The sequence below is a fragment of the Saccopteryx bilineata genome, chromosome 3, assembly GCF_036850765.1.
Source record: "Saccopteryx bilineata isolate mSacBil1 chromosome 3, mSacBil1_pri_phased_curated, whole genome shotgun sequence".
NCBI classification, from domain to species: Eukaryota; Metazoa; Chordata; class Mammalia; order Chiroptera; family Emballonuridae; genus Saccopteryx; species Saccopteryx bilineata.
Genome location: NC_089492.1, coordinates 160,939,982 through 160,963,038, shown reverse-complemented (window position 1 = coordinate 160,963,038; position 23,057 = coordinate 160,939,982). Strand labels below are relative to the sequence as shown.

The 23,057-nt window shown below is 44.4% G+C and overlaps 1 protein-coding gene and 1 pseudogene across 8 annotated transcripts in view; one reads left to right on the top strand and one right to left on the bottom strand.

Annotated features, from left to right (window-relative positions):
- The window catches only part of RPRD2 (regulation of nuclear pre-mRNA domain containing 2), a 133,309-nt gene that overhangs the window by 23,884 nt on the left and 86,368 nt on the right, over positions 1-23,057 (top strand). The gene's annotated exons all lie outside the window — the stretch shown is intronic.
- Positions 21,982-22,717, bottom strand: LOC136328901 (large ribosomal subunit protein uL30 pseudogene; annotated as a pseudogene).

Sequence of the window (23,057 nt, the reverse complement as noted above, 5' to 3'; positions counted from 1 at the left end):
GTTTTTACAATCTTCTTTTTTTACAGAGACAGAGAGAGAGTCAGGGAGAGGGATAGACAGACAGGAACAGAGAGAGATGAGAAGCATCAATCATTAGTTTTTTGTTGCGACACCTTAGTTGTTCATTGATTGCTTTCTCATATGTGCCTTGACCATGGGGCTACAGCAGACCAATAATGAAGTAATGATGATAATAAGTCTAAATGAAAACTATCTGTATAAAATAATGTGTAATTTGTGGAGTTTTTTTTAAAAGTCATAACTGAAATACTGTATAAATATTGTAGGTCAAGAAAAGATTGACTTAAAATTATTCTAATGGCCCGGGCGCTGGGGATGGCTCTGTGGCCTCTGCCCCAGGCGCTAGAGTGGCTCTGGTCGCAACATGGCGACGCCCAGGATGGGCAGAGCATCGCCCCATGGTGGGCGTGCCGGGTGGATCCCGGTTGGGCGCATGCGGGAGTCTGTCTGACTGTCTCTCCCTGTTTCCAGCTTCAGAAAAATAAAAAAAGAAAAAAAGAAAAGAAAAGAAAAAAAAAATTATTCTAAGATGCTTGTGTTTTGTTTTGTTTTGTTTTTTCCAGGAAAGAGAAGATGTTTAGGATATTGTGTAACTTGAGATTTTGGGGTGTGTGTGTGTGTAGTAAAATTTCAAGAGTAGCTACTAAGTGACTAGAAATAGAATATGTAAATTCCAGGCAGTAGAAGAGGAAAAACAATTAAAAACCAAAAACTTCCCAAAGAGACCTAAAATAAGAATGGAGAAGTATGACACATAAAAAAAGCAGGGCAAATATAAAACAAGTCTAAATATATTGCTCACAATTAAATGTAAATATAATAATCCTACCAGTTAAAATAGATAATCAGTTTGGATTTTTTTAAAAGTCTAGCTAGATATAGAGACATATCTAAAATGGAAGAGTTAAAGGTAGAAGTCAATTACTAACCAAAGACAAGCAGTCAAAAACATATCACTGGCCCTGGCCGGTTGGCTCAGTGGTAGAGCGTCGGCCTGGCATGCAGGAGTCCCGGGTTCAATTCCTGGCCAGGGTACACAGAAGAGGTGCCCATCTGCTTCTCTACCCCTCCCCCTCTCCTTCATTCCTGTTTCCCTCTTACCCTCCCACAGCCAGGGCTCCATTGGAGCAAGATTGGCCCGGGCACTGAGGATGGCTCTGAGGCCTCTGCCTCAGGTGCTAGAATGGCTCTGGTTTGCAGCAGAGCAATGCCCCAGATGGGCAGAACATCGCTCCCTGGTGGGCATGCCAGGTGGATCCCGGTCGGATGCATGTGGGAGTCTGACTGCCTCCCCGTTTCCAGCTTCAGAAAAATACAAAACAAAACAAAACAAAAAAACAACAACATATCACTATGGTAGGTAATTGAATAACAAATAAATGAGACTTTAAGATAAGAAAACATTTTTAGGGATAAAGAGAGTCTCTTAAATGAAAAAATTTAGTGCACCACAAAGATGCAACAGTTCTAAATTTGTATGCACCTAATAAAATAGCATTAATGTATAAAGCAAACATTTATATACTAAAAGGAGAATTTATTAGGTCTATTATTCTAGTGGAAGAATTAAAAACATATCTCCTAATTATTGGTAGCTTAAGCAGATAAAAATTTGTGAAGATGCAGAAAATTTGTACTACTCCATATCTGATTTAATAGACTCACATAGAGAGAACTCTGTGCTCTAAAATGAGGAAGTAGGCATTCTTTTTGAATAAACAAATATTTAAGCCAATCAATATTATATGCTAGCCCCTAATGCAAGATTAATATCATTTCATGTGCTTTGTATTATACAAAGATTCATGTTCCTTAGGCTAGTGCTATTAACTTAGACATTATCAAAAACAAGTCCTGCCTGACCAGGCAGTGGCACAGTGGATAGAGCGTCGGACTGGGATGAAGAGGACCCAGGTTTGAGACTCTGAGGTTGCTAGCTGGAGTGCGGGCTCATCTGGCTTGAGCAAAAATCCCACCAGCTTGGACTCAAGATTGCTGGCTCCAGCAAGGGGTTACTCGGTCTGCTGAAGGCCCACGGTCAAGGCACATATGAGAAAGCAATCAATGAACAACTGAGGTGTTGCAACGCACAGTGAAAAACTAATGATTGATGCTTCTCATCTCTCTCCGTTCCTGTCTGTCCCTGTCTATCCCTCTCTCTGTCTCTGTAAAATAAATAAATAAATTAATTAAAAAAAAACCAAAAGAAGTCCTACTTTGTTTAGAAATTAAAATATATATTTCTAAATAACTGATAGGTCAAAGAAGAAATTATAATGGGAAATTTAAAATATATAGAATAGTAATAAAATACTACATATCAAAGCTAATGTCTCATTTTATTTATAAAATCTTACTTGATGAAAAAAATTATTTTAATTTTATTTATTGATTTTAGTTGGGAGGTGGTTAGGGAGAGATATCAACTCATAGTTGATTCACTTTTTTAGTTGTTCATTGATCGATCATTATATGTGTTTTGACCAGGCAAGCCCAGGGTTTTGAACCAGCAATCTCAGCATTCCAGGTTGATGCTTTATCCACTGTGCCATCACAGGTCAGGCTAATGCCTCATCTTATTGAGTGCATACTATGTGTGTGCTATTTGGGATCCATCAGTGGATGCATTAAGATTTCTGACCTATGGAGTTGACATTGATAGGAAAAGGGGCAGACAATAACATAATGAAAGTGTAAATTAGCATGATAGAAAATGATAAAGTCTTATGGTGAAAATTTTAAAAATAGAGGAGGATGAAGGACATTAGAATTAAAATGACAATGAAGGGACAGTTTGTAGTATTAAAGGAAGCTCTTAAGATTGGTTACATTGAGAGGGTGATAATTGAGTAAAGACCTGAAGATTCTGAATTAGCTGCATGGGTATCTGGAAGAAGAGGATTATAGATACTAGATAAAGGGCACAGTTAGAATTAAAATCCTAAAGTATGAGTATTTGTGGTATGTTCAAGGAACAGTGTTCCAGAACACTGTGGCTGGAATGGAGTAGGTGAGGGTGAAAGTAGATGAGGTCGGAGAGATAAGGGAAATGACTAATCAGGTAGGACAGGCTTTTACTTGGAGTGAAAGGAGTAACCTTTGGAGCAGTGGTCCCCAACCCCTGGGCCGTGGACCAGTACCGGTCCATGGGCCATTTGGTACCGGTCCGCAGAGGAAGAATAAATAACTTACATTATTTCCGTTTTATTTATATTTAAGTCTGAACAATATTTTATTTTATTATTATTATATTTTTACAGAGACAGAGAGAGAGTCAGAGAGAGGGATAGACAGGGACAGACAGACAGGAACAGAGAGAGATGAGAAGCATCAATCATTAGTTTTTCATTGCACGTTGCAACACCTTAGTTGTTTATTGATTGCTTTCTCATATGTGCCTTGACCGTGGGCCTTCAGCAGACTGAGTAACCCTCTGCTGGAGCCAGCGACCCTGGGTTCAAGCTGGTAGGCTTTTTGCTCAAACCAGATGAGCCGGCGCTCAAGCTGGCGACCTTGGGGTCTCGAACTTGGGTCCTCTGCATCCCAGTCTGACGGTCTATCCACTGCGCCACCACCTGGTCAGGCACGATATTTTTTTATTTTTATTTTTTTTTGCATTTTCTTTTGCATTTTTCTGAAGCTGGAAACAGGGAGAGACAGTCAGACAGACTCCCGCAGGCGCCCGATCGGGATCCACCCGGCACGCCCACCATGGGGCGACGCTCTGCCCACCAGGGGGCGATGCTGTGCCCATCCTGGGTGTTGCCATGTTGCGACCAGAGCCACTCTAGCGCCTGAGGCAGAGGCCACAGAGCCATTCCCAGCACCCGGGCCATTTTTGCTCCAATGGATCCTTGGCTGCGGGAGGGGAAGAGAGAGACAGAGAGGAAGGTGCGGTGGAGGGATGGAGAAGCAAATGGGCGCTTCTCCTGTGTGCCCTGGCCAGGAATCGAACCCGGGTCCTCTGCACGCTAGGCCAACGCTCTACCGCTGAGCCAACCGGCCAGGGCCACGATATTTTATTTTTAAAAAATGAAGTCCCTGGCTGGTTGGTTCAGTGGTAGAGTATTGGCCTGGCGTGCAGGAGTCCCGGGTTCAATTCCTGGCCAGGGCACACAGGAGAAGCACCCATCTGCTTCTCCACTCCTCCCCCTCTCCTTCCTCTCTGTGTCTCTCTTCCCCTCCCGCAGCTGAGGCTCCATTGGAGTAAAGTTGGCCCGGGCACTGAGGATAGCTTCATGGCCTCTGCTTCAGGCGCTAGAATGGCTCTGGTTGCAACAGAGCAACGCCCCAGATGGGCAGAGCATCACCCCCTGGTGGGCATGCCGGGTGGATCCCGGTTGGGTGCATGCGGGAGTCTGTCTGACTGCCTCCCCCGTTTCCAACTTCAGAAAAATACAAAAAATAAATAAATAAATAAAAAATGACCAGATTCCCTCTCTTATATCCATCTAAGACTCTCTTGATGCTTGTCTCGGTCACGTGATACATTTATCCATCCCACCCTAAAGGCTGGTCTGTGAAAATATTTTCTGACATTAAACCAGTCCATGGTCCAAAAAAGGTTGGGGACCACTGCTTTGGAGGGTTTGAGTGGAGATTTAAATGCTCTGGTTTATCTTGTTCTTTTTTTTTGTATTTTTCTGAAGTTGGAAATGGGGAGGCAGTCAGACAGACTCCTGCATGTGCCCGACTGGGATCCACCTGGCATGCCCACCAGAGGGCGATGATCTGCCCATCTCGGGCGTTGCTTTGTTGCAACCAGAGCCATTCTAGCACCTGAGGCAGAGGCCATGGAGCCATCCTCAGCACCTGGGCCAACTTTGCTCCAATGGAGCCTTGGCTGTGGGAGGGGAAGATAGAGAGAGAAGCATCAACTTGTTGTTTCACTTAGTTCTATTTAGTTGTGCACTCATTGGTTGTTTCTCTTCTGTGCCTCAAGTGGGGATCAAACCCATGACCTAGGCGCACTGGGACAATGTGCCATCTATTGTGCAACCTGGCCAGGGCCTATTGTTAATATTTTTTATCTTTTTTTTTCCTCCTTCTCCTTAAAGAAGACCCTTTAACGTTTCATATAATACTGGTTGGGTGGTGATAAACTCCTTCAGCTTTTTCTTGTCTGGGAAGCTCTTTATATGTCTTTTGATTCTAAATGATAGTTTTGCTGGGAAGAGTAACTGATGCTCAAATCAACCGAGCTATCCTCAGTGCCTGGGGCTGATGCTCAAATCAGTTGAGCCACTGCAAGAGTAGAAGAGAGAGAGGGAAGGGAAGAGAATCAGATGGTCGCTTCTCATGTGTGCGCTGACCGTGGATCAAACCCAGGATGTCTGCATTCAGGGTGACACTCTATCCACTGAGCAAACTGGCCAGGGCCTGGTTAGAGTAATCTTGATTGTGGGTCTAAAGATAATTCCAAGGTTTGTGTCCTGAATGATAGAAGATGGAGTTGTAGCCTAACCACGTGGTGGTGCCGTGGATGGAGCATCCAACTGGGATGCAGAGGACCTAGGTTCAAAGCACTGAGGTCGCCGACTTGAGCGCGGGCTCATTCACCTTGAGCGTGGGATTGTAGAGATGACCCCATGGTCACTGGCTTGACCCAAAAGTTGCTGGCTTGAGCCTAACATCACTGGCTTGAGCAAGGGATCACTGGCACTGCTGTAGCCCCGCCGGTTAAGGCACATAGAAAAAGCAGTCAATGAACAACTCAGGAGCCACAACAAAGAATTGATGCTTCTGATCTCTCTCTCTTTCTGTCTGTCTGTTCCTATTTGTCCCTCTCTGTCTCTTTCTCTTTCTCTTTTAACTAAGTGATGAAGGCTTTGAGTGGGCAAGATTTGGGGTAGGGGGAATCAAGAGTTTAGATTTTAGCCTGACCAGGCAGTGGCTCAGTGGATAGAGCATCGATCTGGGACGCTGAGGACCCAGATTTTTTTTTGTATTTTTCTGAAGCTGGAAACGGGGAGAGACAGTTAGACAGACTCCCGCATGCGCCCGACTGGGATCCACCCAGCACGCCCACCAGGGGCGGACGCTCTGCCCACCAGGGGGCAATGCTCTGCCCCTCCGGGGCGTCGCCTTATTGCGACCAGAGCCACTCTAGCGCCTGGGGCAGAGGCCAAGGAGCCATCCCCAGCGCCCGGGCCATCCTTGCTCCAATGGAGCCTTGGCTGCGGGAGGGGAAGAGAGAGACAGAGAGGAAGGGGGGGTGGAGAAGCAAATGGGTGCCTCTCCTATGTGCCCTGGCCGGGAATCGAACCCGGGTCCCCCGCACGCCAAGCCGACGCTCTACTGCTGAGCCAACCGGCCAGGGCCAGGACCCAGATTTGAAACCCTAAGGTTGCCAGCTTGAGCCCAAGGTCACTGGCTTGAGTAAGAGGGTTACTGGCTTGGCTGGTGTCCCCGGTCAAGTCACGTATGAGAAAGCAATCATTGAACAACTGAGGTGCTGCAACTATGAATCGATGCTTGTCATCTCTCTCTTTGTTTCTTCCTCTCTCTCTCTCTCTCTCTCTCTCTTTCTCGCTAAAAAAGAAATACGTTTAGATTTTAATATATTGAGTTTGAGATGAATTGGTACCTAATTGGAGATGTCGAGATATACAGGTAGATATGTGGGTCTTGAGTTAAGGGAAAAAATCTGGGCTGGGATACAGTAAAGGAAATTTATAGTTAAGGAAAATTTAAGAGCTGAAAACTATGAGCTAATAAGCATCTCTTATAAAAAAAAATAGAAAAAAACCTGACTGGTGGTGGTGCAGTGGATAGAGTGTCGACCTGGGACCCTGAGGTCACTGGCTTGAGCACAGGCTCATCTGGCTTGAGTGCAGGTTCACCAGCTTGAGACTGGGGTCACTAGCTTAAGCTTGGGCTTGGGATCAGCACTGGCTTGAAGCCCAAGGTCACTGGCTTGGTTGGAGGCTCCCTGGTCAAGGCATGTATGAGAAGCAGTCAGCAGAACTAAAAAGTGCTATAACAATGAGTTGATGCTTCTCATCTCTCTCCTTTCCTGTCTGCTGTCTGTCCCTGTTTATTTTTTGTTGTTTTTTTTTAGAGAGAGGAAGAGAGTGATGGGACAGGAATGTCAGTCTGTCTGTATGTGCCCTGACCAGGTATCAAACCGGCAGCCTCTGTGCTTCAGGATGATACTCGAACCAGCTGAGCTATCCAGCCAGTGCTGGACACATTCCTTTAAAAAACTAATAGTGATCCAAGATGAATTAGAAAATTTGAATAGTTCTGTAAGTACTAACCAGATTGAATCAGTAGCTTATAAAATTATCCTGTGAAGAAAACATCAGGCCCATGGAACAGACATCTTGGGCCAGAGAGCAAGAAGCTCAAACATCAAAGATGAATGAGATCATATCAAAAGGATATAAAAACTAACTGAAAAGAGATTTTACTGACTAAATGTGGGACAGTTTACACAACACATAAAGAATAATAACAGTAATGCCTTGACCAGTAGTGGTGCAGTGGATAGAGCATTGACCTGGGATGCTGAGGACCCAGATTTGAAACTCAAAGGTTGCTGGCTTGAGCGCAGACTCATCTGGCTTGAGCGCAAACTCACCAGCTTGAGTGCGGGGCTGCTGACTTGAGCATGAGATCATAGATGTGATTGATCCCATGGTCACTGGCTTGAGCCCAAGGTTGCTGGCTTGAGCTAGGGGTCACTGGTTCTGCTGGAGGTCCCCCCTCCCAGCATCAAGGCACATATGAGAAGCAATCAATGAACAACTAAAATGATGTAATTATGAGTTAATGCTTCTTATCTCTCTTCTTGCCTGTCTCTCTCTCTCTCTTTCACTTAAAAAAAAAAAAAAAAAGAACAGTAATGACTCAAGGAAAAATATCGCTGAGTTCATAATATTCATTGAAAGAAAAGAGAGAAAGAGAACAGAGAGGAACGAAAGGGGAAAACTTTATAGAAGAATGTCAACTGTAAGTTGTATGTTCAATATTAAATGAACAAAACTCTTTAAAATAAAATAAATTGGCTCTGGCCAGTTGGCTCAGCGGATAGAGTGTCAGCCCAACGTGTAGACATCCTGCATTCTATCTCCAGTCAGGGCACACATGAGAAGTGACCATCTGCTTCTTTTCCCCTCCCTCTCCCACTTCTCTCTCTCCTCCCCTTTTGCAGCCAGTGGCTTGATCGGTTCAAGTGTCAGCCCCAGGTGCTGAGGATAGCTCGGTTGATTCAAGCATTGGCCCCAGATGGAGGTTGCTGAGTGGATCCCTGTCAAGGCGCATGAGGCAGTCGGTCTCACTGTCTCCTCTCCTCTCACTTAAAAATGAATAAATTAATTAATAAATTAATAAATAAAAATCATGAATGATAGATGAGGAAGTGGGAAGATATCTGATCATTTCAGGGGTCTCAAACTCGCGGGCCGCATGCGGCCCGCCGAACAATTTTGTGCGGCCCGCAGACTAATCCATGAAGTTCAAAATATTTTGGATAAAATTAAGTAAGCCGGTGAATTAGTCTGCGGGCTGCACAAAATTGTTCGGTGGGCCTCGAGTTTGAGACCCCTGTGAACCAGAAGGGAAGTTGAGAAATAAGAAGGTAGTTGTGATGGATTATGTAGTTAAGGGAGTATTGTTTTTATTTTTATTTTTATTCATTTATCTATTTATTTTTTACAGGGACAGAGAGAGAGTCAGATAGAGAGATAGATAGGGACAGTCAGACAGGAACGGAGAGAGATGAGAAGCATCAATCATCAGTTTTTCGTTGCGACACCCTAGTTGTTCATTGATTGCTTTCTCATATGTGCCATGACCGCGGGCCTTCAGCAGACTGAGTAACCCCCCCCCCCCCCCCCCCCCCCGCTCGAGCCAGTGACCTTGGGTCCAAGCTGGTGAGCTTTGCTCAAACCAGATGAGCCCATGCTCAAGCTGGTGACCTCAGGGTCTCAAACCTGGGTCCTTCCGCATCCCAGTCCGATGCTCTATCCACTGCGCCACCACCTGGTCAGGCGGGAGTATTGTTTTTAAATGAGTCATTTCAGTATATTAGAGAGCCATTAACTGGTTTGTTTTTTAAATTACTGTATTATTGATGTATTTGATAAATAAAATAACAAGCAATACATAAGCTACAAATGAAGAAAAGTATAAGTGAATTGCTCTCCATCTTTTTTCTCTTTATTCCCAGTCTCATTATTAACAATTTCTTGTGTACATGAACATAGTTGTGCAACCATCACCACTATCTGTCTCCAGTACTCTTCATTTTCCTAAACAGAAAGTCGGTACTGTTAAACAATAACTGCCCATTCCTCCCATTCCCCAGTTCATAGCAACCACTATTCTTTTTGTCTTTATTAATTTGACTACTGTAGGTATTGAATATAAGTTGAATCATACAATATTGTCCTTCTGTGCCTGGTTTATTTCACTTACCATATGTCTCTTCAAGGTTCATCTATATTATGGTATGTGTTAGAATTTCTTTTTTTAAGACTGAATAATGTTGCATTGTATTATATACGAGATGCTTATATATATAATTACATTCTTTTTACTCAATGTGTTTGTTCTATTCTTTAAAATTTTTTTCTGGTAAGAGAAAATAACCAAATTTAATATATACACATGTTACAAAATAAATAAATAAAGTTCTTTAGATAGTTAAGAGAGGAGTTAAAAGTTTCTTGAGCTTGTGGCTAGTGTTGCCTTTAGCTCAAAACAATCTGCATGCAACAGAGGGACATCTTGGGGTGACCCGTTCTGAACCCGACTGGTTCTCACTGCTTGTCACTGCCTGCTGTCTGCCTTCTGCTCTCTAACTTGACTGAGATGTTGTCTCAGAGCTACTTCTGGCCAATGCTAGGTCTTGCCTCTCTTCTAGATACCAGACTTCTCTGCGCAATGGGCTTAAAGAGGCCCTTTTGTCGGGGGGGGGGGGGCTTCTGTGCTGGGACGTTGCATGCGGAAGTCTGCCTCTCTGCCTCCCCCTCTGCCTCCCTGCTTCTCACTTCAGAAAAATACAAAAAAAAAAAAGAAAGCCTGACTTGTGGTGGCGCAGTGGATAAAGCGTCGACCTGGAAATGCTGAGGTCGCCGGTTCGAAACCCTGGGATTGCCTGGTCAAGGCACATATGGGAGTTGATGCTTCCAGCTCCTCCCCCCTTCTCTCTCTCTGTCTCTCTCTCCTCTCTCTCCCTATCTGTCTCTCTCTCCTTTCTAAGAATGAATGAATGAATGAATAAATAAATAAATAAATAAATAAAAAGAAAATGAAAAACAATATTAAACTTGTAACTATCCTTTTTTTCTTTTGTTTTTTTAATTCAATGAGAAGAGGGGAGGCAGAGACAGACTCCCACATGTGCCCCGACAGGGATCCACCTGGCAAGCCCACGAAGGGGCAGTGCTCTGCCCATCTGGGGTGTTGCTCCATTGCTCAGCAACTGGGTTCTTAGTGTCTGAGGTGGAGACCATGGAGTCATCCTCAGTGCCCACGGCTAATTCACTCTCAAGCCATGGCTTCAGGAGAGGAAGAGAGAGAGAGAAGTGAGAGGGGGAGTGGTGGGGAAGCAGATCCATGCTTCTCCTATGTGCCCTAACCAGGAATCGAACGTGGGACATCCACACACTGGGCTGGCGCTCTACCACTGAGCCAGCTGCCCTGGGCCATCGCTGTAATTTCATAAAGATATTTTCATTATTAGCCTAACCAAGCAGTGACTCAATGGTTAGAGTGTCGGACTGGGATGTGCAGGACCCAGGTTCAAAACCCCGAGGTTGCCGGCTTGAGCGCGGGCTCATCTGGTTTGAGAAGACTCACCAGCTTGAGTCCAAGGTTACTGGCTTGAGCAAGGGGTCACTCGCTCTACTGTAGCCCCCTGGTCAAGGCACATATGAGAAAGCAATCAATGAACAACTAAGGAGCCACAATTAAGAATTGATGCTTCTCATCTCTCTCTCTCTTCCTGTCTCTCTCTGTTTCTCTCTGCCCTTCCCTCTGTCTCTGACACACACACACACACACACACACACACACACACTTTAATTATTAGAAAAGCAGGAAGATAATAAGACAATAATAAAGAATAATTCCTTAATGTAGATATGTTCTATTTTAGAAAAAATAAGGACATAAGCTACTGTGTCCTTAATTTTTTTCATTCTCTGCAAACCAGTAGAAATTTCATCACAGGACAAGGCCAGAATTTGGGAACTACTGCACCAGGCCATCCTATACTAGTAGCCTGGCAGACAGGCAGGAAGAGGGAAAGGTAGAAGCATCAATTCTTTGTTGCAGCACATTAATTGTTTACTGATTGCTTTCTCATATGTCGCTTGATCAGGGTGCTCCATCTGAGCCAGAGACCCCTTGCTGAAGCCAGCAATCATGGGGTCATGCTATGATCCCACACTCAAGCTGGTGACCTCAGGGTTTTTAACCTGGATTCTGTGTGTCCCAGGCCAACACTCTACCCACTGCACCACTGCCTGGTCAGGCATTGGAAATTTTTCTTTACTTAGATTGAGAAAAAAGTCAGGGCACAGTATCCAACTGTGACAGCTGATCGGCTGACATTATATAAGTTTTATGAAAATTAATTCTTCTAAGTTTTTTTTTTGTAAATGTATAAATTTACAACTCCTGGTTTCAGATATGCATTGTTGGTGATGGCAATTATGTTGCAATGTCAAATGGTACCCTGGTTAATAATTGTTTTCTTACAAGTTATCCTTTCTTACTCTTTGTAGCATCTCTCTTACCCATTAGATTATAATTTTGTTTTAGATTTATTTATTCATTTTTAGAGAGAGAGGAGAAAGAGAGAAGGAGGAGAGGAGCAGGAAGCATCAACTCCCATATGTTTTTTGACCAGGCAAGCCTAGGGTTTTGAACCGGTGACCTCAGCTTTCCCGGTTGATGCTTTATTCACTGCGCCACCACAAGTCAGGCATTAGAGAAGTAAAAGGTGTGGAGAGATAAAAGTTTAACCATATAATTACCAAGGTAAATTTGTTAAAAGAATCAGACCTTGGCCGGTTGGCTCAGTGGTAGAGCGTCAGCGTGGCATGTAGATGTCCCAGGTTTGATTCCCAGTCAGGGCACACAGAAGAAGCACCCATCTGCTTCTCTACCCCTCCTCCTTCTCTCTCTCTCTCTCTCTCTCTCTCTCTCTCTCCTCTCTCTCTTCTCCTTCTGCAGCCATGGCTAGATTGGTTTCTATTGAATTGGCCTTGGGCACTGAGGATGGCTCCGTGGCCTCTGCCTCAGGCACTAAAAAACATGGCTCCATTGCTGAGCATCTGAGCAATAGCCACAGATGGGCAGAGCATGGCCCCTGGTGGGCTCGCTGGGTGAATCCTGGTCATGGCACGTGTGGGAGTCTGTCTGCCTCCCCTCCTCTTACTAAAATAAAGGAAAAAAAGAATCAGTATGATATATTCTTACCTTTTTTTTTTTTCCCAGAGACAGAGAGAGTCAGAGAGAGGGACAAACAGAGAGAGATGAGAAGCATCTATCATTAGTTTTTCGTTGCGACACCTTAGTTGTTCATTGATTGCTTTCTCATATGTGCCTTGACAGTGGGCTACAGCAGGCCGAGTAACCCTTTGGGTTCAAGCTGGTGAGCTTTGCTTAAACCAGATGAGCCTGCGCTCAAGCTGGCGACCTCGGGGTCTCGAACCTGGGTCCTCCGCATCCCAGTCCGACGCTCTATCCACTGCGCCACTGCCTGGTCAGGCAGTATGATAAATTCTAAATGTTCAATGGAAATGTTTTGGGAATTAATTTGTTTGAACCAGCCACTCTAGTATTTCCTTTTATGGATGTAAAAAATAGTTGTCTTCTGCTAATACTTATTGAAGATAAAAGGAATAATCAGCCATTTTTGGCTTCAAGGTAGACCAAGGTTGGCAGACAGTCAACAAAATATCAGAAAGTTGATTCATAGTCAGCATCATGAAACATAGACAAGAAATGAAACATTTAAATCTTATTTTTTAATAAAACAATTGTTTTTTAAGTGAGAGAAGGGAGATGGTGAGACAGACTCCCACATGTGCTCAGAGCAGGATCCCCTTTGGGGCTGATGGCTTGGGCCAGCCGAACTGTCCTCAGCACCTCAGGCTGTTTGGACCAACTGAGCTATTCTTAGTGCCTGGGGCCAACACTCGAACCAGTCGAGCCACTGGCTGCAAGAAGGGAAGAGAGAGAGAGAACAGGGACAGAGAGGAACATGGATCTGTTCTCGTATGTTCCCTGACTGGGGATCGAACTGGCAACCTCTGCACTTTAGGATACTACTCTTATCTGGCAAGGACTAAATTTGTTTTTAAAGAGTTTTCAATCTAGCCAAGGAAAAGACTTGGATTATGAGATAAGAGTTTCAATAAATGAGAAGAGGAAGGTAATTTTAAATGGAAGGAATAGTATGAGCAATTTTTTTCAAATCCATTAGTGAAATAGCTTGGCTTTGTATTATGCATGAACAGAGTTTTGGTTATAGAGTTTGTGCAGAGTTTGTGCAGGGAGAAGGAAGGAGATGGGGAACAGATGTGAATAAGTCTGGTGAGCTAGAGACCTTTGATGCTAGGAAACTCGAATAAGTCAGTAGCTTTGTGAGCACTGAATGTGAGAGGGTTTTGGAGCCCAGTGTGTGTTTTTACTTGCCCGCCGGGTGCAAGCTAGGATTAAAGATGATGGCCCACCAGTTTTTGGCTCCGTTATTTCTTTACCGACTGTCCGAATCCATTGCAAACCTGCATGGGCCAGGCAACTGTGATGGTGGCCCTGGCTACTGGCTTTACATTTGGCGTAGTCTGTGGCAGGATTCGATACAGATTGGCAAGGAGCCACCACCACCTTTGAGCGGTGGAGTAGAGGACTGGCTGCTGTTATGTTTCCCCATGGCTGTCCTTTTGGGGATCATAAGCTGGTGACTTTTACAGCCATGCATGAGGAAACTGAGAGCTCTGTGGAAGAGGCTGCCTGGGACCTGCAAACCGAGCAGTGGAAGGAGCTGGAGCAAACAAAAGTGGCAGAAACAGGTGCTGACCCTGGAGCTGGAGGAAGTGCTGGAGGAGGAGGTTGACCAGGTTTGCGAGATTCACCTGGTAATGGAGCAGCTACTGGAGAAGGAATCACAGGTTCATGAGTTGCAGATTGCCCTGGATGTTGTGGAGAGCCAGCAGCGGCAGGAGGCCAGGGCTGAGGCTGAGGCTGAGGCTGAGGCCGGGTCCGGAGCTGCAAGGTCTGCGGAGCAGAAGGCGACAGCAGCCCGGGGCTCGAGCCCGGCAGCCGGAGCTGGTGTTTTCAGTTTCTCTTTGGAGGATGAGGAGAATCGGGCTGGAGTTGTTATCCGCAGTCTCTAGAAGGTGAAAGCCCAGCTGGAAGCAGCACCTACTACAGCCCTGGTAGGTCTGCGATTTTGGGACATAGGGCTGAACGCCATCATGCCTGCCAGAGCAGAGATGGAAATGCTGTCTGCCATTGCCACGTGCTACTCTTTGGGACAGTGTAAGACCTGCCAGGTTGGCAGGGATGAAGGGGGTGGCTGATGCCCCATGTGCGTGGACTGATTTCCTGGACTAACCACCGGAGTGGGCATTGGCTCCTTTGTTGGATGGACTTACAGATTTTGGACAATGTGAAATACCCTGATGGGGGTGGGAGGTGGCTTCGCTGGAAGCACTCCCCTGCCCCGGGAAGCTTTTCCCATAGGCTGAGGACATTTTGCGCTTTTGGCAAAGTGCTCAGATACTGATGAAGTGTACCTTTGTGATTGTTGAAACTGTATGATTTGTGCTGTTGTAATTTGTGTAATGTGCCTAATTTTCTTGCACAGGGATGCCGGTGGTGTAGATTGTGGGTAGTAAAGTGAGCATAGGGGTGGATTGTTGGGCAGATAAAATATATTATGCTCACTTTGTTAAAGATGGCGCTGCCCAGGTGGAGTGGAGGCTGTCTCCCAGGTAATATTAATGTGTGTTGGGGGCGGGCTGTGGGCAGGCAGAATCCTTGTAGCCTGGGGCTTGGTTTTGGGATTAAACCTTTCCCACCCTTTTTGATGTGGGGTGGTACAATCACATCATGTCTCTGATAAGTGATTTTGTATTAGAAACTTCCCTATTTTGTATATTGGATTAAAGGTTTTGATTTCTACACTATAAAATGGGGGCAGATTTGGAGCTTGCTCTCTCGGTTCCTGAAATTAGCATTAGAGCAGAGAGCCGGTTAGAGAGCAGAGTAAGGCCACGTGGAGGAGGCCAGGAGAAGCAGCCAAGATGGCGGAGTGTTGAATGAGAGGCCAGTTTGTGCAGAGTTTGTGCAGGGAGAAGGAAGAAAATGGGGAACAGGTGAATAAGTCTGGTGAGCTAGAGACCTTTGATTCTAGGAAACTTGGATAAGTCAGTAGCTTTGTGAGCACTGAATGTGAGTGGGTTTTGGAGCCCAGTGTGTGTTTTTACTTGCCCGCCGGATGCAAGCTAGGATTAAAGATGATGGCCCACCAAAACAAACAAACAAACAAAAACAACAAAAAGGCCCTGGCTGGTTGGCTCGGTGGTAGAGCGTCGGCCTGGCGTGCAGAAGTCCCGGGTTCGATTCCCGGCCAGGGCACACAGGAGAAGCGCCCATCTGCTTTTCCATCCCTCCCCCTCTCCTCCTTCTCTGTCTCTCTCTTCCCCTCCCGCAGCCTAGGCTCCATTGGAGCAATAGATGGCCCGGGCGCTGGGGATGGCTCCTTGGCCTCTGCCCCAGGCGCTAGAGTGGCTCTGGTTGCGACAGAGCGACGCCCCGGATGGGCAGAGCATCGCCCCCTGGTGGGCATGCTGGGTGGATCCCGGTTGGGCGCATGCGGGAGTCTGTCTGCCTCCCCGTTTCCAGCTTCAGGGGGAAAAACAAAAACAACAACAACAAAAAAACACCCCGGAGTTTTGGTTATAATCAACTTTTAAAAACATTTTGCTGATTAAATGATATGTGCATAGTTATTATTCTGTATAGTTATTATGTATAAGCAATTAAATCACTAATGTAAATCTCTGTACTTAATGTTATTGTAGGCAGACCATTTTCTGAGGTCAGGTGAAAAGAAACAGTTGACTTGAAGTTTAAGAGTTCTTTGAAGACCAGAGTTCTCAAGTGATTGGGCCTCTGATTTTTTGGCAGCTTAGATGTTTCACAGACCTTCTAGATGTTAGGAAGGAGAACAGAGCAAGGCAGTTCTGACACTGGAAGAACTAAGAATCATAAAACCTTTTTTTCCTCTCCATTTTCAGAGGCCAAAGTTAAAAAGGAAGAAACTATTGTCGTATGTATCTTAATTTAGATTACTGGTTTAAATAGATGGCATTCACTTCTTAGACTCACCTGTCATATACTAATGTAGAAGGAAAGAAGATGGAAGAAAACAACTATCAGTGAAATATTTGACTTGCTCTGTCAGAGGTACTACAAACAGAATATATTATTTATATTTATTTAAAGATATGGAAATTAAGGCTTGCTGACATAATTTTACCCAAGGTCATGACCCAGTTAGTTGTTGAGGTAGAATTTGAATTCATGTTGGTGTGGGTCCGATTTCCATTTTCTTTCTGCTATCCCATCCTTTGAAAGGAACGAGAACTCTGGCCAGTGGATCTGAGATGGGACTCTCCTTAGCACCTTAGGGGGACAGATTATATTATTTATTTGATATCCCTCTTTTCACCAACATTTTTATATTGGTGAAATAAGGGTAAACTAAAGTAAATGTTACAAAAGAGCTGTGGTAAAGGTTGTTTAAGACTCTGTAATGTAGCCTGACCAGGCAGTGGCACAGTGGATAGAGCATCATACTGGGACATAGAGGACCCAGGTTTGAAACCCCGAGGTCACCAGCTTGAATATGGGCTCATCTGGTTTGAGCACAGCTCATCAGCTTGAACCCAAGGTTGCTGGCTTGGGCAAGGAGTCACTTGGTCTGTTGTAGCCCCCTAATCAAGGCACATATGAAAAAGCAATCAGGCCTGACCTGTGATGGCGCAGTGGATAAAGCATCGACCTGGAAATGCTGAGGTCGCTGGTTTGAAACCCTGGGCTTGCCTGGTCAAGGCACATATGGGAGTTGATGCTTCCAGCTCCTCCCCCTGTCTCTCTCTCTCTGTCTCTCCCTCTCTCTCTCCTCTCTAAAAATGAATAAAAAAAAAAAAAAAAGAAAAAAAAAAGAAAAAGCAATCAATGAACAACTAAGGAGCCGCAATGAAGAATTGATGCTTCTCATCTCTCTCCCTTCCTGTCTATTTGTCTCTGTCTGTCCCTGTCTCTGTCTGTCTCTCTCTCTCTCTGTCTCTCTGTCTGTCACACACACAACAAAAGACTAATGTAAATTCACTGAAGATGGACTTCGTTAACAAGGAATGAGAGTAAAAGAGTCCTTCTCCTTCATGACTTAGATCATTGCATCTAGGGGACCAAAAATATTTGGAAGTAATTGATAGCAGAGAGAGAAGCAGATAATTTGAAGCATGGGGGAAGTTGAGGCTGGATAGGGGTGATTTTATTTTATTTATTTAGTTGTGTGTTTTTTTAACAGGAGAAAATGTTCAGAATTTATTACGGATGTACATGTGGGGATGCCATAAGAATATGAGACCCAAAGATGATTAGATAGTTGAGTTTTATTTTACTATGCCATTTTGGACAAAGGAGAAGAGGCAGGGGTCTGGGAATTCAAAGGAAACGTAAGCAATTCACAGGTAGACAATGTCAATGTAAAAAAGATTCCAAACCTGTAAAACTTTTTTTTTTTTTTAAATTTTTCTGAAGCTGGAAACGGTGGAGAGACAGTCAGACAGACTCCCGCATGCGCCCGACCGGGATCCACCCGGCACGCCCACCAGGGGCAACGTTCTGCCCACCAGGGGGCGATGCTCTGCCACAACCAGAGCCACTCTAGCGCCTGGGGCAGAGGCCAAGGAGCCATCCCCAGCGCCCGGGCCATCCTTGCTCCAATGGAGCCTTGGCTGCGGGAGGGGAAGAGAGAGACAGAGAGGAAGGAGGGGGGGGGGTGGAGAAGCAAATGGGCGCTTCTCCTATGTGCCCTGGCCGGGAATCGAACTTGGGTCCCCCGCACGCCAGGCCGACGCTCTACCACTGAGCCAACCGGCCAGGGCTAAAACATTGTTTTTAAAGCAAGAGACAGGCAGGCAGGGCAGACATAAATATTAATGATAATTCAAGTTAAAAATTATCTAAACTTTCTGCAAGCAGGTGAAGTTTTATTTTAAAGATACTTAAGCTTAAATCAGTTGTGCTTCTTTTCCTATAGTCAGTCTCTTCCTCCTTCATAATGATTTAAAAAAAGGGTTAAATACTTAGTTTCTTGTTGAGGAATTGCTGTTGTGAGAATACTGACTTTCTATCAAGGTTAACTTCTGCAACAGCCCCTAGAATACCTAACTACCCCTCAGGTGAAGTCTAGTCCCTTTCTTTCCTGTATAGTTACATAGAAACCAGCTGCCTTATGGGATTATTAACCGAATTAAATAGAAAACTACTAATTATTCTTCATTCCTTTTTTTTTCCTTGTATTTTCCTCCTATTTTTTCCTTTTAATTTATTCATTCAAAAAATAATTACAAAAGCCTGCCATGTGTTGGGCATGGTCCTAGTTGCTGAGAATTCAACTGTAAACAAAATGACAAAAATCCTTTCCTTCGTAAGGCTTAAATACTTCAGTGTCCACTTACATTCACACTTTTTAAGAATATAGAACATACCTGACCTGTGGTGGCACAGTGGATAAAGCATTGACCTAGATTGCTGAGGTTGCTGGTTTGAAACCCTGAACTTGCCTGGTCAAGGCACATATGGGAGTTCCTGCTCCTCCCCTTCTTCTCTCTCTCTCCCTCTGTCCTCACTAAAATAAATAAATAAAATGAAATGAATCAAAATTATACTTATTTAAAAAAATATGGAAGTCCTGGGTTCAATTCCCTGACAGGGCACACAGGAGAAGCGCCCATCTGCTTCTCCGCCCTTCCCCCTCTCTCTCTTTCTCTCGTACCCTCCCGCAGCCAAGGCTCCATTAGAGCAAAGTTGGCCCAGGCACTGAGAATGGCTCCATGGCCTCCATCTTAGGTGCTAGAATGGTTCCGATTGCAGTGGAGCAACACCCCAGAAGGGCCAAGCATTGTCCTCTGGTGGGCATGCTGGGTGGATCCTGGTCGGGTGCATGTGGGAGTCTGTATGTCTGCCTCTCTACCCTGCTTCTCACTTCTGGGGAAAAATAAATAAATAAATAAATAGTGGCATTAACTTGCAGCCATTGGCTTCAGTATACATTGATGATTGTTGATTGAGTCCATGTTTACTATGATGGTTGCCAGAAGTTGATTTTTTTTTTTTTTTTCCATTTTTCTGAAGCTGGAAACAGGGAGAGACAGTCAGACAGACTCCCGCATGCGCCCGACTGGGATCCACCCGGCACGCCCACCAGGGGCGACGCTCTGCCCACCAGGGGCGACGCTCTGCCCACCAGGGGGCGATGTTCTGCCCCTCTGGGGCGTCGCCATGTTGCGACCAGAGCCACTCTAGCGCCTGAGGCAGAGGCCACAGAGCCATCCCCAGCGCCCAGGCCATCTTTGCTCCAATGGAGCCTTGGCTGCGGGAGGGGAAGAGAGAGACAGAGAGGAAAGCGCGGCGGAGGGGTGGAGAAGCAAATGGGCGCTTCTCCTGTGTGCCCTGGCCGGGAATCGAACCCGGGTCCTCCGCACGCTAGGCCGACGCTCTACCGCTGCAGAAGTTGATTTTTTAATTCTGTCATTCCTTACAGATTTATTAGTTGTCATTTGATTATAAGGCAGGGCTTTCCCTTCCCCCTATTTATTTATTTACTTATATCAGTATGTATTCATGGATTGCTATTTTATTTATATTTATTTAGAAAATTAAATTTAATAGGGTGACATTGATCAACAAGAGTAAATAGGTTTGGGTAAACATCTCCACATATAGATTGCTATTTTACTCAGGGTTTTTTTAATACTTTATTATTTATTTTGACACTTGTGCATTTCATAGGTTTGGCCACTGAAACGCCTTGAAAGTTGTGCCTGTTATTCTTTGAGCACTTTTTTACTTTATAGTACATGTTCCAAGTTCTTTACTCTTTTTCCTGGCATGGAATCAACCATATGTCCATGAAGTCCTGGTTTCTTTTAGAAACCAAGGCATAGATATTAGATACTGGGATATTATTACTTTTAGGTCTTTTCAGTTGAGAAATTTATAGTCATAGGTACATACATGAATACATACATGTGCACACACATTCATCACTATGCTTTCTGTATATAACTGAGTTCATACCAAGACTTTCAATTATAAACTCCACCACAGGGTTTATTCTAGCTTTCCCCTTTTCTGCAGTTATAACTTCCTAAGTCTGTATATTTCAAGGGTAGTATTAATGAGATTTACATTGTGAGTTTGAATATAAACTCACAATGTGAGTTGGACTATAAAAGAGAGGAGTCAAGGGTGACTCAAGGTTTTTTGGTTGAAAAAGGCCCTAGAAATAAAGCCATTTATTTGCTTGGATGGAGAAGAAGACTCTAGGAAGAGACAGTTTGGAGGAAGAGATCAGAGTTTCACCTTGTGAGTCTTAGCTGTATATTAGACACCTAAGAAGAGATGTTGAGTTAGCAGTTGTATATTTGAGTTGTAGTTCAAAGAAGAAAGAGTTCCAGGCTGAAATATAAATTACTTCAAAACAATCCAATTACATTTCCTTAATAACTTATTACAATGGAAGCAGCAAGTGTGTGTTGTAGAAACTTTGAATATAGGCAAGCAAATGGGAAAAAAATAGAAATCAGTACTATTAAAACTTAATTACAGGCTCTGGTCGGTTGGCTCGGTGGTGGAGCGTCGGCCTGGCGTGCGGAGGTCCCGGGTTCGATTCCTGGCCAGGGCACACAGGGGAGGCTCCCGCCTGCTTCTCTGCCCCTCCCCCTCTCCTTCCTCTTTCTCTCTTCCCCTCCCGCAGCTGAGGCTCCATTGGAGCAAAGGGTGGCCCAGGCGCTGGGGATGGCTCCTTGGCCTCTGCCCCAGGCGCTAGAGTGGCTCTGGGCGCCCCCGGATGGGCGGAGCGTCGCCCCCTGGTGGGGGTGCCAGGTGGATCCCGGTGGGGCGCATGCGGGAGTCTGTCTGACTGCCTCCCCGTTTCCAGCTTCAGAAAAATACAAAAAAAAAAACCCAAACTTAATTACATATCCTTTCTGATCTCTTTTACAGACTTATTTTCCTAGTGTGAGATCATTCTCTGATCACTTTTTTCAATTGGTGATTTCATCTAATTCCAGACCACATTCATATTTCTTCAGTTGATCCAAAAATGTCGTTTATAGCAGTGGTCCCCAACCCCCGGGCCGCAGACTGGTACCGGTCTGTGGGCCATTTGGTACCGGTCCGCAGAGAAAGAATAAATAAGTTACATTATTTCCATTTTATTTATATTTAAGTCTGAACGATGTTTTATTTTTAAAAAATGACCAGAATCCCTCTGTTACATCCGTCTAAGACTCACTCTTGACGCTTGTCTCAGTCATGTGATGATACATTTTATCTGTCCCACCCTAAAGGCTGGTCTGTGATAATATTTTCTGACATTAAACCGGTTTGTGGCCCAAAAAAGGTTGGGGACTACTGGTTTACAGCTGGTTAGTCCAAACCTGTATCCAATTTTCAAATTAATTACATCAGATTGTTATGTCCCTGGAGTCTCTTAAACTCTTCAGTATATTTTATGTCATTGATTTGTTGATGAGACTGGCCCATTGTCCTGCAGAATATCTTACCTCCTGAATTTGTCTGGTTCCTTCTTTGTAGTGTTATTAGCTCTTTTTATTTTATTTTATTTTTTCAATTTTAAAGACGTCACTTTGCCGTTTATTAACTGACCAGATTACAAAAATAACCATGGTAAATACCTTAGTTCATCCTTCTGATAAATGTGTTTATCTGGTCTTCCCTTTTGCCAGCATCTCCACCTTCTACAAAGTAGGTGGTCTTTTTCTTCATTCCACCACGTGGAGAAGATAATTTGAAGGGCCACAGGAAGCTGTTTACCTCTTTGAAGTGTTTTCCAACAGTATGGATCTCATAAATTAGATCCTCCATTCAGATGATGCCATATTTACCAACAAATCAAGCAATCAATGTGTTATCTGTCAGAGCAATTCGTTTTTTGTTGATTTTGCCATAACCACACCTGTAGATCAGTTCATTTATTGACTTTGGGTTTGGGTACCCCCACGCAATACATGGTTCCACAATGCTCAGTTTGTTAATCAAAGCCTTGTTTAGCTTCATGAAGGTGCTGTTGGAGATCTGGCGCAGCACAGAAGCTGCAGCACCTTACAGACCTTTGGGCCCACACCACTGATACCTCTGATCTGATGACAAATGCCAATTTGGGTTCCGCAGGTACATAGAAGTTGCCAGCTTTTCTCACTATCCTAGCCATTCAAATCTCAGTTCTGTACTTCTGCCTGCACTCTTCTGAGTACTTAGCTTTTTCATGGATGAGCTTCCTCCTGGCCTTTCAGAGTATCTTCTGGTCAGACTTCTTTCTCAGGTGCTTGATCTTTAGCTCTGTGAAATTCCTTCACTTTTTCTTCAGGGTTTCTGGCACAGCAAGAACCTTATTCTCTTCTGCACCCTCCATGGAAACATCTGTCTGTATAAAAGCATTTTTATGGCTTCTTGTTAGCCACAGAATGAAGGCTAAAACTTTGTGGCTCATTATTTAAGTCCCCCCAAAATATGTCATTTTTGGCTTTTCTCACACTGTTCTTCCACTCAAACTGTCCTGTTCAGACAAGAGAAATAGACAGTGGTTGTGAACGTAGACTCTGGAGCCAGACTATCTGTATTTAAATCCCAGCTTTTTTACTTATCACTTCATTCATCTTGGGAATGGAGATACAGCAGCACCAATCTTAAAGGGTTGTGTTGTAAGGGCATGAATTAATATTTGTATCATCTTTGGAACAGTTCCTAGCACA